The sequence below is a fragment of the Bicyclus anynana genome, chromosome 13 (genome assembly GCF_947172395.1).
Source record: "Bicyclus anynana chromosome 13, ilBicAnyn1.1, whole genome shotgun sequence".
Lineage (NCBI taxonomy): Eukaryota > Metazoa > Arthropoda > Insecta > Lepidoptera > Nymphalidae > Bicyclus > Bicyclus anynana.
Window position 1 is genome coordinate 8,667,593 of NC_069095.1, and position 17,382 is coordinate 8,684,974.

The 17,382-nt window shown below is 33.9% G+C and overlaps 1 protein-coding gene across 3 annotated transcripts in view; it reads right to left on the reverse strand.

The window, feature by feature from the left end:
• The window catches only part of LOC112055598 (uncharacterized), a 154,084-nt gene extending 139,157 nt beyond the window's left edge, over nt 1–14,927 (reverse strand). Inside the window, exon 1 of one of the 3 annotated variants that reach the window (XM_052884970.1) lies at nt 14,680–14,927. The gene's annotated coding sequence lies outside the window, so the exon portion shown is untranslated. Of the gene's footprint in view, nt 1–14,509 lie in introns of all 3 variants that reach the window. The other 2 variants (XM_052884971.1, XM_052884969.1) reach the window with 2 other exon arrangements.
• Between the last annotated feature and the right edge of the window lie 2,455 nt (nt 14,928–17,382).

Genomic DNA, 17,382 nt, shown 5'->3' on the forward strand with positions numbered 1-17,382 from the left:
AAATTTTTTCGGAGGGCATTATATAATCGATACTGAAGCTAAAAATATTCTTTTTCGATTTTTTGTCTGTCTGTCTGTTTGTCCGTGTTTTTTTGTTATTCGGGCATCACGCTGAAACTACTAATTAAATTCAAATGCAAGTTTCATTTTACACGGTTTAAGACCATAATACGGAAAAGGTTACAGAATACTAGAAAATAAAATAAGAAGGGATGAAATAGGGGTTGAAAGTCTGTATGGAAAGTCCTTCATTTTTAGAGTTACAATTTTAAAAATTTGTTCATAAATCATAAAAAAAATACAAAATATAACGTGATTCGAAAACTTTTAAAATACAACCCCTAAAGAGGTGAAATAGGGCTTGAAAGTTTACATTGATTTCCACGCACGACGTCGCAGGCGTCCGCTAGTAGCCTAAAAACTATTTCACTTGTAATTTTCTTAGAATCGAGTCAAGACCAAACTATTATTTCTATTAACATTAGGGTTTTCCAAAAGTGACCTCTATATACAGTTCAGATGCAATTTTGCCCCAAAAAGATCGTGTTTATTGTCTTTAATAACTAAAATTAAAATAAATAAAACTATAACAACATCTCTTGGTTAACCTTTTTAAGATAATCGCTAGGTCGAATCGTCATGATAATAACTATCTAGACATTTACTTTTATCAACATTAGAAATCCGTTTATGTCATATTATACTCGAACGTATTAAATAACGTCGGAGGCGGTCAAGCGATACCTTTTAAGCCAAAATCATAAATAAATCACACCATCACACAAACCCCAGTCCCCTTTGTTTAAACGCTACCAGGACATTATAAAAACCTTTATTTTTCTCTCGAGTCGAACAACGAAAAAAATATCCAGCGTTCGAAGATTGTGCAAGATCACAACAGAAAATCATTAAACAATGCCTCTGCCAGGAATTGAGGTGTTTATTATATCGGGCCACGTTCATTCCGAGTCATTCTGCAAAAAACCCCCATGCTCAGGTAAAATCGGAAGGTTTTTTGCAATCCCGGGAACTTATTATGCGGGATTTATGTCACTTTTTGTAGCGTCCGAGCTAATTATTGTTATCTACAATTCGCTTGACCAAAGCATTTTCTATGGAGCAATAATGGGCCACTAATTCTCATGACACCTTCGAAGTCAAGGCGTCAATGGGTCGACTCTGAATACCATTGTGTACGAACACAAAGCCACCCGCAATTCCTACTGTTAAACGTTTTTATTGTCAGCTTTGTAGATGTCTCATTCACTCGCACATAGCTTCCACCTTTATGACTTTAGCATAATTTCTCGCCACTAATTAACTTCTTTTTCATTTTAGCGCTTGATTACCATATCGCTGACTCATTCGATCGGTGTCCTAATGGTCTAACAAATGGATTGCAAATTAAATCTCGTAGCGCGTATCGGCATGCGGCAAAGGAAAAAAGTAACAATAAAATTTCGAATTTAGAACAGCAATCCGGGCACGGGGTCTTATTATTTTAGCCAACAAAGTAGAAAACCATTTACAATAAATCATTTTGAATGCTTTCTCGGTTCCCATGCGTCGAGCGGGCGACGCAAAGGGTGATTTCTGTCTGAGTGTACATAAATAAAGGTGAAGGTTTTGTACGGATCTCAGGTACGCTCAGCTCGGAATTGAGCATATAGAAATTGCGGTACGGGAAACGACAGTTAATAATCAACTAACTTGGCAACCTTGATAATGACAATAAGTATTTATGTAAAATCGTTTTTATAAAATATATTTACTATAATTATCAAATCTAAAAACATGATAGGCACATAGAGTAATCCTCTTTTGCATTGCAGTTTTTTAACTAGGTACTTTGTGATTACAGCCGGATGAGCTGGTACCCTTTAAATTGCAACAATTACATTTTAAAACATAAATATTACATTTTTTTACAGCAAATTCATTCCACCTGTAGTTCTCAAACTTTAACTTTCTTATGGATTTGACATTTATTTGTACGTATATTTCATTCAATGGAGCTGTTAAACGGATCCAATCAAGTTAAAGTATTACCGGGCCTAGTGGCAGTTTGATACTGTTACTGTCACGTAACGTAAACGCGAATTTCTAAGAAATTGAAACAGCGCCATCTAGTGGCACTACTGCACAACTGTTTCAATTCCATATAAATTTGCGTTTACGTCAACGTGATAGTAACAGTATGAAAATATTGAAAAAAAGAATTATCCAAATTGGTCTATAAATGACGAAGTTATGCGCGAACACATATAAAAAATATATATATATATACGGTCGAATTGAGAAACCTCCTCCTTTTTTTGAAGTCGGTTAAAAACTCCCACTAGGCACACAGGTTAAAATAATGAAAATACACGCATTCTCGTCCGATACTTTAGACGGTGTGTTCATGTCGCTTCCATAGAGTTGTATATCAAAAATTTATATTTGCGGTATTCCAGACCACACGTAAAACGGGCGTACTGTTTGCCGAACGATTAGACGCGAGGCGGTGGCCTCATCGCCCTCGGTGAAAAACCTAGCTCATTTCTGTTTTACTGCCTGCAGTTCTGCGTGACGCATGTGCTATTGTACCCATGCTACATCGGTGTTGGTTTCTTCGGAATGGAAACCGAAGTTACGGGACTTACTTAACTAGTTACTTTTAGTAGGTACTGTACAAACACGGATGACATCTCCCCTGGCGGTAGTAATGCAGTGATGTGCAATAGAGAGGTTCTGGGTCACTCAATACTACGACGTTCTTTGGAACCCAGGTTTACCTCTGTATAAAAATATATGGAGATGATAATATGATGTATAAAAACGGATCTGGTTAAAAGGTTTAAAGTTTCTTCAAGAAAAAAATGTTTTTTTAACACTCAATATACTCAAAAAGTTCGGCTGTGTAGGTACCAAAGCGCTGAAGTAACTGTATAGAAAAATTTGTTTTATTTTTCTTTTTCTGTTACCAATAAACAAGCAAACAATTAAATAAACCAACCGTTCCTTCAAAAAAATCTCGTTAAACTGTGGCTGTATGGCCAACAATCTTTGCCTGTCCCCGGGACAAATTAAAATTGAAATAAAAATATTGTAAAAATGTACAGCAAACTTTTTATTTGATAAAGTAAGATTTTTTTTAATAGATTTAAGTAAATTGCGTGGTGGTTAGGGTAGGCCATGATCGGAGATGGGCATTCCCTTACTTGCTATGTGGTGGTAGGCATCGGTCCTAGCTGATTTACATTAAAATACCATGATAGTCAAATATAAAATAAATCGTCTACGTACCAGGTATGAAAGTTCTTCGTAATAGGTACGTATTACCTACAGCTATATTACTAATAGTATTCTTTACAAATATTCTACCTCAATAATAATTGTATTCAACGATTTTGATTGCATTTGAAAACCTTGCACTTTTAAACATGTGATCCCACTGCAGTCGTCATTGTAGGTATAAATAAACACGTTCTGTTATTCAATATGTGAAAAATACCTTTAAAACTACATTTATTGGAAATAGAACCATAGCTATCATACGTTTAAGGTATAATTTTAAATGTGTTTTTATTAATTCTCTTGACCTATTAATTACTATAATGCGAATAAAACGACTGTTTGAAATGAAAGCAAAACAGTTCAAAATAAACATACGAGTTTCTTTCATTGATTTTTAATTTGTTTTTATAGATAATCATAAATGCTATTCTATGCAAATGGTTTACTATTCATATTTACTATCTTTATAGAGTTGACATAAAATAATAAAGGGGGTATTTCCCATAACTTCAAGGTGTTGACAAGTCCACTTACAGGAGGCAAACTGATTAACTAATTAACTAATTTTTTTTAACTAAAAAAAGTCTTTTTATGTATTCATACAAAGTAATTCAAATAATTTCGACTATCCCTGTAACACCTTTATCTATCCTTGCATTTTTAAATATGTAATCATATTGGTAAGACTGTCGATATCGTCGAGATATTGCAACCAACCGATAGTCCGGGATCCGTAGAACATTTTTTACAACTGATTACTATCAAGTTGATTTTTCGTGAGAGAGAGATTTTTCATCTCGATGAGACAGTCAACAAAATATTTACGAACATTCTTGATTCTAGTAGCTAGTTGAGTTACCAGGAAATGAAAATTTCTAAGCGTCGGATTGAGATAACGTACCACGCAATTTGTAGGACAATGTGGCTGTTAAGTTGTAAAAAAACAACTGGTTAGTAACACCTTTTGATAATCTCATTATTGATACAAATTGGGAGGAGGCTAGATAATCAAAAGTTGTTACTAACAAGATGTTTTTTTTTTACTATTGATTAGTTAATAGTTATACAACTTAACAGCCACAATGTCCTTAAAATTGTGTGGTACATTATCTCAATCGACGCTTAGAAATTTTCATTTCCTGGTAACTCGGTTAGCTACCATAATCAAGAATTTTCGTAAATAAAAAAGTTGATTGTTTCATCGAGATGAATCTACTCACGAAACATAAGCTTGATAGTAAGCCGCGTTGCAAAAACCAGTTCATGACTAAGGGCCCCATATGGTTCCTAAACTAGGCACTCCGACGTTGTATCACGTGAGTTTTAGCGGTGTTTCGTTGCAATTAATTACACTTCATACAACATACTTTAATCAACGGGTAGTTTTTTTTTTATTGATTAGTGTAATTCTGTTCCAAACATAAAATCCAGGTGCTTTGTGGATACGAGTTAACCAATATGCGGATATCTTCATACATTTACAACAAATAATGGAACGAAAGTGTCAACAATAGTTTGTTGAACCCATAACAATTTTTCATCACTTAAGTCGACTACCAAAAGCGACCTTTTCCAACGATACACAAAATCAATCAACGACATCCCAGCACAAAGAAGCCAGTCATCTTCAAACGAAAACAACTTTTATTTCCGTAAAAATATCCCAATCATAAATCACGAGTTAGCAAACTGACATTTTATTTTGAAACTGCGAAAAGTTAGTGCGTACGTACCTACGGATTGTGTCTGCAAAGAAACATATATATCGACGTCGGAAAGTTTGTCTGTAAATGCATATTATGGTGCAACGATCGCGGTGTGCTGTGCGGACAATTTAACCTGAAATATTTATGATTTTTAGTCTTTTCTACTACTTTTATAGACCATTAGGAGTTTACTATGTGAGAAAAATGTTAAGAGCTCAAGACTCGAAGCGATGATTTAGAATTCATTGGTTAAAGAGAAATGCTTTATGCTTGTACGTTTACATTGTTTATTTGATTTGAAAATCAAATTGATGATCACAGGGACAGGTTTTTTAAATAACAGCTGTTAACACTAATTGGAATAGATTATAGTTTTAATTAACCATTTGAATTAGAGATTGGGTAATGGTTTACAGTAAGTGCAAGATCATAATTTTCTATCTATTTGACGATGATTTTTAAGATACAACGCTTACATTTCATCGTGAAATAATAAAAAAGACTTACAGAATATTATTATAATATAGATTATTAAAAAATTCACTAATCATTAGTTAGATTTTTTAAAAATCTTTACTAATAAATATTATAAAGAGGTAAAGCTTATGGTTGCTATGGGGGGGTAATCTATGGATCTATAGAACCGATTTTTTTAATTATTTTACCACTAAAAGCCCACGTTACTTGTGAGTGCCATAAGCTATAGCCTACAACAATGGGGGTAAAATTTACGGGAACGGTAACTACGAGTACGCGTATGAAACTGGGGTGCGTCGGCTTGTTAATTTTAATTTAAATATTATTTTAGTTGCCAAGACGAATAGCTTTTGCGGTCTAAAAATAGATCCCCAATCATTGCTCAAAGTGAAACAACATAATTTTATTTTCAGTGCTTGAGTACGAGTAAATATTGTTTAGAAAATGAAAGCACGTATACCGACAATACAATTACTAAGCTACAGTGTAACAAAAAGCATCCACTATCGTATACAGATACTCATAGCAGTTAGGAATTTAATAGAGTGCTGAGTGAAGTATAAAATTATTAATGTTAGTACGGCATTTTGCGGAGTAACGTCTCGCAGAGTGCCGCGAACTGACTGTGGAATTATGTGCGAAAATTTGTGAATAGATGGAAGCTTTTAATGGAAACTATTGTGTTGCTACCACTTGGAAATGTCTTTTTCTTGACGCAAACGCGTGAGTTTAAAAAACTTTACATGTACAATTTAATTATAAAGGAATTAATTAGGAAGGAAGGAGTCCAAAATTGTATGGCGCCCGGGATCAGTCATTGCACCCTGGCGGAAATGAAAGAAAATATATTTTTTAACAAATTTACGAATTTACTTTTTTCTTTCGAAATAATATTCATTATCTCCCAAGAAATGCAACATTATTAGGGGTAATAATGGCGGATTGATGACGTTTTCAATGCAGTAATCGATTTGACGTTTGCTGTCATTTGTCATGTCATAGTTGCTTTAAGGACGCCATGTTGTTATAACTCAAAAACTTGGGTTTTAATTTTATTTATTTCTTTTTATTTAGTTACATTAATTCACTTATTTAAATTTTAATGATACGAGGTACAAGAGTGGATCTGAAATGGACCATCTCCTTTATAATTGTATGTTTGAAACCCTAAAAATAATCTACTTCAGTTAATATGTCACACGTACGTACACAGCTATACATTTATATTGTAAATCAGTTTTTTTATTTACCTCAAAATAATGAAAAAATCTAATTTGAAAATTCATTTATATCAGTTAGGCTTAGTTTACAAGCAATTTTAAAACGTCAAATTATACGGATATAATGGTGGCTATATAAGTCAAAAACTTAAAATTAAAGTTACGAGGGTTCCAAAGCGCCTTGCTCCGGGAAGAGCTCACAACAAACTCGGAAAAAAATCATTTTTTTTATTGCGTAAACGGGAAATAAAAAATCTAGTAGAATTAAAATAAATTTCCCGCTGAGTTTCACCTTACAGCATTCAATTAGAATGCCTGAACTTTTGTTCAAGCCGTGTCAGTTGCCATATTCCTCTGAAACGGCGTGACCTATTATGATGAAGTTTTATATATATATTCGGTAGCTCTGAGAATGTTATGAATTTTATTTTTCATAACCTCACCATAAAAAAGTGAAAGGTGTGATCAACGCCACCTTCATTTCATTTATTTAAAAAATATTTTTTTCATGATGTGGCAAAAATACACACGACCATAAATTTTGTTCTCTTATCTATTATTTAAAAGCGATAGTAATAATATAATAGGCAAAACAACGTCAGCTTGTTATAATAAAAATGTTTATTTATAAAAATATGAATAACTTAAATTCAAAATGACCCTTAACTATAGAAATAAGAAAATAATTCCAAACATAAATTTTCCGAATTATACCATCAATACCATAAAATATGTCGCCAAGTGCAATATCCCAGTCCATCATTATTATTGAAACTTAAAAGCTCTCCATAAATTTTCCATTTACTCATCTATGTGAAAAGCTTTTCGTCTTCTCTTTATTATGAAGTAAAAGCCTTTTCGGCTGATTTATGTTCAAAGACATTGACAATTATCGAGTGCCTCAAAATTGCGAAATGAAATTGCAAATAAAATTTAACCGTTAAGCTAATAACAGCATACTAAAAGTGATTTATTACTAATAAAATTCTTTCAAAACGCAGAATAAAGAAATTATTATACTAGATAATGTACAATAGAATTATATTCGTAATAAAAAACCTTAAGACGTTTAAGGGGCCTTAACTTTAAGGTGCCAGATTCATATTAATTAATTAATTTATTATTATTCTACAAAATACGAGTACCTATTGAAATTAAGCCTAACCCTAGTGCAACATAAACCACAGTTGGTTACTGTGTATATCTGAAAGGTCTTTGGTTTGGACCCCGTTCTTTGAAATATGGTCGTATCCATTCTTAACATTAACTTGACGATTCTAGCTTAGTATATACAAAATGTATGCCCATCAACCTAAGGTAATATAGGTTAAGCCTCTTTGTCCCTGATGGAAAAATACACTTAAAACAGAAATACAGTTATGATGTTAAATTAAACATGGTACTGTAGAACACAAGAAAGCCTTACTACTTCTTATGGCTGCTACTAATGTCAACGACCTTAAACAATAATTGCCATATATTTTTGACAGGTGATCATGGTTGATCGCGAGTTTCTCTAATTTTACAGGTTTTCAACAAACGGTAACTTTGTTGTAACAATTATAACCATTTCTTAGTGTAAGTTTCACGTTAAAAAGCTTGGAATGTGTTTTAAAGTTAACATATTTTCGCGATTATAGCTTTTGCTAACCCTTGAATGCAAACATGAGCGCATAAGTGTGCGTTAACCTTTACCCGCAAACTGTTGCTATTTATATACTACTATATAAATTTAAAATTAAAACGGAAATGCGACATTCTTAATAGATGATTATATTAGAGATGTGTCATGTAATGTTATTGTTTATTCAATCTCAGAAAATTCTAATTTTCCAGTAATTTATTATTTTAAAGCCAAAAGGTTAACAATTATAAGATTACTTTAGGTATAAATTTTAGGTTAGTAGTATTAGTTTATTAGTTAATCTCTTTTTTAACCTGATGGCGATAACTAATGATATCTGACTCTTTAGTAAAGGACTATTATTATCAGATGTAAAGCCTCGCGCACATTTATGTATTCACGTCCATTGTACTTAGATTGCATAATAGAGACGAATGGAAAAGATTGACATATTTTTCCGACCCACTTAAGTGGGATAAGGGTAAGGAGATGATGATGTATTTAGATTGCATCTTTAATCATAGGACTTCTTACTAAACACAAAATGTTAAATTAAACAAGCATACACTGTAATTCAAAGGCTTTCGAAACTTTATATTAAGGTAAAAGGCTCAAAATTGACAATCTTTAGCACGGAACCCTTCGGAGTTTCTGCCTACACATCAATGTTTTACAAAAAGTTTCTAAATCCTATCAACGATCCTCTGCTTAGTATTTCCAACACTTTTAGACCTCAACAACCATCGATTCTTTAAAGTATTTGCTTCACCCATTGCTACTTCAGTTTTTCGACTCGTTGAGCTGAGTCTTCTCACCTTTCTAATTTGATCAAGTAAAAATACTGTGAAAATAGCTCTCAATCGTCTTCTACATTACTCTAAGCTTTGTTGTGTTCTTAGCCCTCTTTAACGTCCGTTAAAAAAACTCTCGTGCGAATGAGGGCTTAGCAAGTCTCAGATCCTATCAGTTAATATCACAGAACATAGATAAAGCGCTTTACTTCTTATATCCGTGGTAAATATATGTAACTTATAAAAGTTGGACAAAAGAAAACATTTTGTGCCACCCAACAATGTTTACAGTCAGGTACAAGTTGGGAAGTATCTCGCCGCCTGCTCGGAACCGTGGCGACAGTCGCGGAGTTTCCGCGAGTCAATAGCACCATTCCGCGGGATATATGGGGGTGACATTTTAAATTCCATTTTAAGCAGCGAACCTTAATTTATAGACGTGTAATTTACGTGCTTTTCGGATATTGAACTCGGTATATAGTATGTGTTAACTATCTTTCTATTCTATACTTGTATATAGTCTCAGTAGTAATATGGGGACGGACTCAAATCAATCCGTAGGGCTATTGTCTTACCCTTCACCCATTACGAAAATCCAGTGTAATATGCTAAATAGTAGCAATAACATACATGTTTTTCGCTAAGGAAAACCAGCGTATTGGCCTAAGATCCCAAGTAAGGTCGACCGAATGAAAATTATTTTTTATTATGAAAATATCAAATAGAGATGCTGAGTCTGAAATATATCTAACCAACAAGACGTTATTTAAATTGTACGTAGTCACATATCTTTAGCATTAGATCACTAAGTGATGTAGATACTCGTATAGCCATGAGCTACATCAAATTAGTGTAAAATGTAGTTTGTACGGACTTAAGTAAAAGTAGAGCTAATCAGCGACTGATTTCAAGGCCTTTGCCGGGGTGGTATTGTGGGGATTCAAATAGCCCCCGAAAAATATGCAATTGTGACATAAATATAAATATTATGGTAGATATAAATATTATATTAAAGTAAGGAGAAACGACGAGTTCTCAAATATCGCACATCTACGAATGTCACCGCACCGCTTTCGTGTCGTGATACCTTTCTACTCATCTGCAACTTTTATTTACTGATTTGCCCTGTTTTCGTGTGGGTCAAATATTGGAAGCTAAATTATAACCACTAGGCTTCTGATTGGATATATATTTGTCAGAGACTGCAATAATATGGTTCCATTGGGGTGACTGATGTTAGACTCGGAAGGTGACCATAGAAACTCCCTAAAGTCATGGAATTTAGGCTCATTTGTCTTAACAAACACTCTGCACATTTATTATGTACAAGTTTGTATTGTATTGTCATGAAAATCCCCCCAACACTAAAACCTGACTACGCCCCTGACGCTTAATTCTAGAAAATTCGACTGTTTCATTTGTTGTAGGACCCGAAATTCGTGTTGCAAATATGCTGTTTCAGTAAACATGAGGCCTAGTTCGGGAACATCGTTTTATGTACAAAATTGAATTCTTACGTAAGCCGGCCGGCGGGGCAATATTGCCCCGGGTAAAAGAAAATGTACTGTTCCACAGTTTAGCAACTCATACAGTTAGTTACCGAAATTATTCTTATATGATATAGAGGTAAAGTTTAATGTGTTAGTGTGTGTAAAGTGTGAATATTCTTTTACTCATTAGAAAGCCACGTTAGTTTCATATTTCCATATTTTCAGGAAAATGGGAGCGAAATCGCGGGGCATCTGCTAGTAGCATATAAAAAAATTCTTGAATTTAAGAGTAGTAAATTCTTTTTTCTGCACATGAATAATAACTATGGTATAATTTTAACTAGTGGTTGACGCATCACCATTATTTATTTTAGTAGAGTAAAAAATTATACCTAAATATTTTTTATAATTAAATTAGAATCAGACCAATGTTATACTTAAAGTTTTTCTAACGTGTTCTATACAATTGAATTAATAACACCTATTACTCAATAGTACAGCACTTCTCAACGGTATCACTACTAAACCGTGGCATTACTATCAATTTCCAAGTCGCTTTATCAGCTGATCTTTAATAACTTCTGAGTATCTAGAACGTTCTAGCCAAAAAACATGCGAAGAAATGAATAAAATATTTAAGTTGTTGGCAATGTTCTTCGTCATCGAAAGACTATCAATTTATTTTCTACAATTATATTTTTATCATTTTACTTTTCCAATACAATTTTGTTCTCTCTGGAGTACCTTATATGGTATAGTGGTTAGTTTATGTATCTTCGGATATCGAGGTCCTGGGTTCCCCTGGAGTCATGGATGCGGCAGAGAAATACTGAGTTTTTTTTATTCTTTACAAGTTTTAACATAGAAGCGGGTTTATCTACTTGTTAGGAGGAAGATGAAAATCAACACCCCTTTCGGTTTTTACACGACATTGAACCGGGACGCTAAATCGCTTGGCGGTACGATTTTGCCGGTATAGTGGTAACTAGTCACGGCCGAAGCCTACCACCAGCCAATTAGGAAGCCTCAATCGTCCCAGCAGCGGGTTTAACCCAGGACCTCCGTCTTGTAAATCCACCGCACATACCACTGCGCCACGGAGGTCATCAAAAAGTTTTGCTATCTTCTCAAAAATATTCAGTAAAAATACTCAGGCTGGAGTTAGGTTGATGTGTTACAACCCCGTGCCTCCTCCCCCCCACCCGTCATTATGGTCGTTCACAGAATCAAAAATTACCTATCACCCTACGCCTGTCAATTCGCATTGGCCGCTATAGCTTGGCCGCTATAGCTAAAGAACTGCGCGGGTGTGCAGTCGTGCGCGTGGGGTAGAGGGAAGGGCTGCGCGGGTATGAAGTCGAGCGCGCGGGGCATCGCTACCCCTCTCCCGGCCCGTGCGGACCATCAGGAGTGTTACGAACGAATTTGCCAAGTTATAGTATAAGGATAGGATAAATACATAATAGTAGGTACAAATATAAATAAATAGGCTGATAATGATGATGGTTATTATTTTCAACCAAGGAAAAACGAAGAGAAAAATAACAATTCGACGTGTAAATTTTTTTTATGTATGAATGTATATTAATATATTCATGAAAACGGGATCACGACGCTAGGTTTAACCGTGTTTTCAAACCATCCAGGGACAAATAGGTGTACAAACAAAATTTCACCCAAATCAATCCAGCCGTTTAGAAGTCAAGTGACAAAATGTAAAGAAAAATTGTTAAATACATTTTATTATTCAATTAAAAAAAATATTGACTGCCATATTAGGTAACAGACGAATTATGTAGTGTGAAATATGAAAGTAACTCTCTTTTTATATAAAGCCTGTCTTTTAAATCGCTACAATATCGCAAAGCTTAAAGTAGGTGAAGTAGGGAAATAAATTTTGAATACATCAAAAAGCAAATTAATAATAAGTTTTATTTTTTACTTTGCTAAAGAAAATAACGAAAAAAAATGGTGGGGGTAAAATAGAAGATGATTTGTGGCGGAATTACTCAAAATTTATAAATAGAAATTGTGATTCGAAAAAATAATTCTTACCTTGATAACATCGAAACCTAATAAAATTGTTATAAAGCTAAGAAAGCTTTGTGAGGTTTACAAAACTACCCTCAAGAAGTCTGGTAATAAAGATTGAAAAATTCCCATTGAAAATTTTTCGTATTTCCACTTATTAAGTTAAAATACTCAATCGCAGCCTCTTTGGCTTCGATTCAAAGCTAACTTTCCTGCCGTTTCGTAATTGTACGTCGCAGTTATTGCTCAAGTTTTCAGTGTTAACTTGTTTGTGTTCATTCCGTAATTAAAATATGAAATTGCTATGATTATAATTACTGTACTAAAAATAACAAAATATGTGCAGTAATAATAGACCAGGGCCTATAGCCATGTGGCACGTTAATTCTCTTTCTACAAACGCTAACGCTTCGAAAACTAAAAAATGTGTGGGAATGAAATTTGCAATCGACAGGCCACGTGATCAAGTTGTTGATAGTTTTCGAAGCGTCAACGTTTGTAGAATGAGAATCGACGTGCCACATAGCTACACAATGTGAACAGAATGACTATTATTTTCATGCTACGATATGATTTAATTATGAAAAACTAGTCGACGCCCCACGGTTTCACCAGCGTAATTCCTATTCCCGTTAGAATAAAGGGGTGAAATATAGCCTATAATACTCACAAATATTGTGGCTTTCTAGTGGTAAAAGAATTTTCAAAATCGATCCAGAGATGACTATCCTCTACAACATCATAACTTTACTTCATTATTATATTAGTAAGTATAGGTTATTTAATTTTCTGCATTCCAAAAGTTTCAAAATTATTACCGAATTTTGAGTTTGCGACTTTTCTGGAACTTATTTGTTTTTTTTTTATATATATTAGAGCCTTATGCCTACAGTATCGTTTGACTGGTTTCCACGCGGCATTACATTAGACTTTATAACGCATGGCGGACTTTGTCGCTAAAGGTATTATCTAAAAACTGCAGATCAAACAGATCCGATCTAAATCGATTTAAAAATATAAATTTCAAATAATATACGTTTGGAATAAAACCTGCTGAAAACACATGCTTGAGTAAGTTTTTATAGTGTTTAAAATATTTATTTTCCCATATAATTATCATTTTTTTTTCATTAACAAGGTATTTTAACATTAATTACCTAACATAAGTACTTTTGTTTAAAGAATTAGTCCTTAAACCTAGTCCTTAATTTTAATTACACCGAAAAGAATTTTCAAGAATACTAAATGAAAATGACAATCCTCATAGGTATCAAAATCTAATAATAAAAAATCGAATTTGGTATAAAATAAATACACCTACACATAAAAGTTATTTTAGTTATAAAAACCACAGCAATAACTAGTTTCAACTAAAATAACACAACTTGAAAAACATTAAGTGCGGATACTTGGTTTTTAGATAAATAAACTTTAGTTTTTACACAAAGTTGGTGGCTATATCGTAAATTAATCGCAGTATCACCGCACCTTCCCCGCAATTATATTCTCCGAGTCGTCAGAAACCCGTTAATATGGAATGATAGCATTTGTCGAAGGAAATTAATGAACCCCTGATTGATTACGCGGAATTATTCACCACTTAAGCGACGTGATAAGTTGTGATTAAGTAAATTGATTTAACTTATTTACATAACTTTACCTACATAATTGTAGGATATTATAAATCTGATTATATTATAAATAAATCATGATTGTCAGTAATAGTAAATACGTCTAATACCTATAGGTAATTTATTTTTACGATGATCTTAAATATTCATTACCCGAAAGAAACTTGTCCTAATTTGAAACGATCAAAAAAACGAAAAAATATATATCTAAAAACAGATAAAGAATTAGCATAAAATATAATTTGAAAATAAAAACCAACCAAAAATTCCGGAGCGAAAAAAATCCAAAATAAAATTGTGCACAAATGAAAAAAAAATCACACTTCACACAAACATAACGTTTCGGTACACCGCACACGAACTAAACGAAAAAAATGAATCTCTAAAAGTCAAGCAAAACACTTTACTAAACACAAACACTCAACTTTACCCGTTTGCCGCCAACTGCAACTAGGAAAATGTTCGCGTGAAAGTTCGTTTTTTTTGTGAGCGGAGAAAAATTCGCGATCCCCTTGCAGAGAGTTCGCGCCGCGTCGCGAGTCCGGAATGCGAATGAGGAATTTTCGGCTATGATGGGGAGGATGTGCGCATAGCTGTGGCTTAGATGAGACTGTGGCGAGGTACTATGTACCGCGTTCGCACTGTGTGGCCGGAGCCGACTTTCGCCCCGACCGGTCGCCCTACAGCTCCGCCGACCGCTGACGCATCCAGGAACATTGTTAATTCACCACTCTTAGCACTATGACACTTTTAACATGTTAAAAAAATATTCACTTAAAAAAAAACTTTACTTGAGTCCGCTTTTAACGCCAATTTGGAATTCAGTACTAAAATTTGCAGAAAAAATTAAAAAAGTTTTTTTTTTTTTATTGAACATGAAAAAAATCGGAACTCAATTAAAATGTTAATAAAGACCGCAGTGGCGTATAAAACGTGTTTGTTCCATTCCACATCCGATTCAGTACTACGCAAGGGTTGGCTACGTAGCAATAAATGCATACAGCTTATTGTTGAGGTAGGCATTTTTGCACGAACGCGCGCCCATTGTTCTGGTGTGAAATAAAATAAGCATATTGTTATGTAGATCATTAATTTCTTTTGGTAGGAAGTGCATTGTCACTGTTCAGAATAAACTGAAAGGTTGAATAGTTTGGATATTTTTTTTCGTGGAGTGAGTCTATGATAATAAAAAAAATAATATTGGTTGGATATCCCAATGTTTGTGTATTTTATAGGTATGTTTGTATATTCTATAGACAGTTACTTTATGATACTTATTAGCCATTAATATATTATAGAATCTATACTTTTATAAAACTGAAAAGTTTGTTTGTTTGAACTCGCTAATCTCACAAACTACTAGTCCTGTTTGAAAATTTCTTTCAGTATTAGATAGCCCTTTTATTAAGGAAGTCTACAGGCTATATATTATTAACGTATTCCTACGGGAACGGGAACCACGCGTGTGAAACCACGCGGCGTCAGCTAGTAAAAAAATAATTTAACAACGTAAAAAATTTCTTAAAGAAATGTAAAAGTTATTTATATTTAATTTATTGTTATTACGTTACCTACTCGTAACGTAATTTTCAATTAAACTATGCTTCTGCTATGCTACAAACAGTAAGACCCAGGGGTCCAATACCAGAACAGGTCAACAAATAAATGTGTTTTTGGAATTTTTCCTACAAGAAAAATCTTAATAGCGGCCTTAAGCTGGGAATTTCGCGGTTTTTGTACACCCCCATTCCTCGAAATTCAGGAAAACCGGATCCTGTGCCTGATGTTTCACCAAGAATAGAGATAGTGCACCTGTGTTTTAGCTCACACTTGTGCACTAATATCTCCTGGTAAATCTCAACATGAGATTAGCCACCGAGGCCGAGACATACGGTTGGGAGTATATTATTACAGTACCAATAAATATTTTAAAAGCTATTGTATAACAAATATTATATTTACTTGTAAAATTTTTCAATGCTAAATCAACGTCATTAAATTGCTGACGAGTTTCCTCGTCATTGTTTCAGAATTAGACGCGATAGTGAATACGTATGTTTCAATGAATTATTGAATTATATTGACCTACCTACATAAAATTAATCATAAAATTATTATAATTAACTTTAAATTAAAGACAAAATTAGAATAAGTGACTCAAAAATTGGAAACTAGAGCAAGGAGATCCAATGAAATAAAATGAGTAATGTACTATAATAATAACTTGGGAATCAATCTTAGTCATAAGTTATTATTATAATTATTAATTACATATATTTCTCATCCCATCTTCACCTTGCTTAATGTATTTACTAATACACAAAACTATATACAAGGTAGAGTTAAGGATAATCTACAGGTTCTACGAATATTTGTTTCATTTGGTCTTTATCAAAGCCAAAATGTAATTAAACACAAATGTATCTATTAAAGGACACCAAGGCTATATCCGAGGTGAAAGAAAGAATATAATTATGTAAGATCATCACCATTTACAATCGATGGACGACGTTGGACAATAGACCTCCAGTAAGGACGTCCAAACACCACATTTCAATGAGTCTGGATGCATTCAGCGATTATATGTTACCTGCTTGATGTCATCAGCTCACCTAGTGGGGGGTCGACCAACACTGTCTTTTCCGATGACGGCTCGTCATTCCAACGCCAACGTCCATCGGCTTTTCAAACTATGTGCCGCCCATTGCCAATTCAGCTTCGCGACTCTTCGATTAGTTCTGTAATTTTGTAAACCTATGTTGAACTGTGATTTTGTAGGGGATAATCTCTGGATTTACTGCAACGATTTTGAAAATTCTTTTATCATTATAAAACCACGTTATTTGTGAGTGTCATAAGCTATATTTTATCCCCGTGTTTTTACGGAAACGGGAACTACGAGGGTAAAACCACGGGGCGTCAGCTAATTCCAAATAAAAGCTTCATCGAACAATTTCCAAAGCAACGTTGGTTATGCCACAGACTGTAAACAGAAGATAATTCAAAATGTGCAACTATGAAAGCTATCTCCCCGTGTTGCTAACCTAGTTCGCAACAAACAAGGATCTGTAGTAAGCTACAGGATGTGACTGCGCCCGCAACTCGCAGGAACTGCTAACAATGTTTGTCGCAA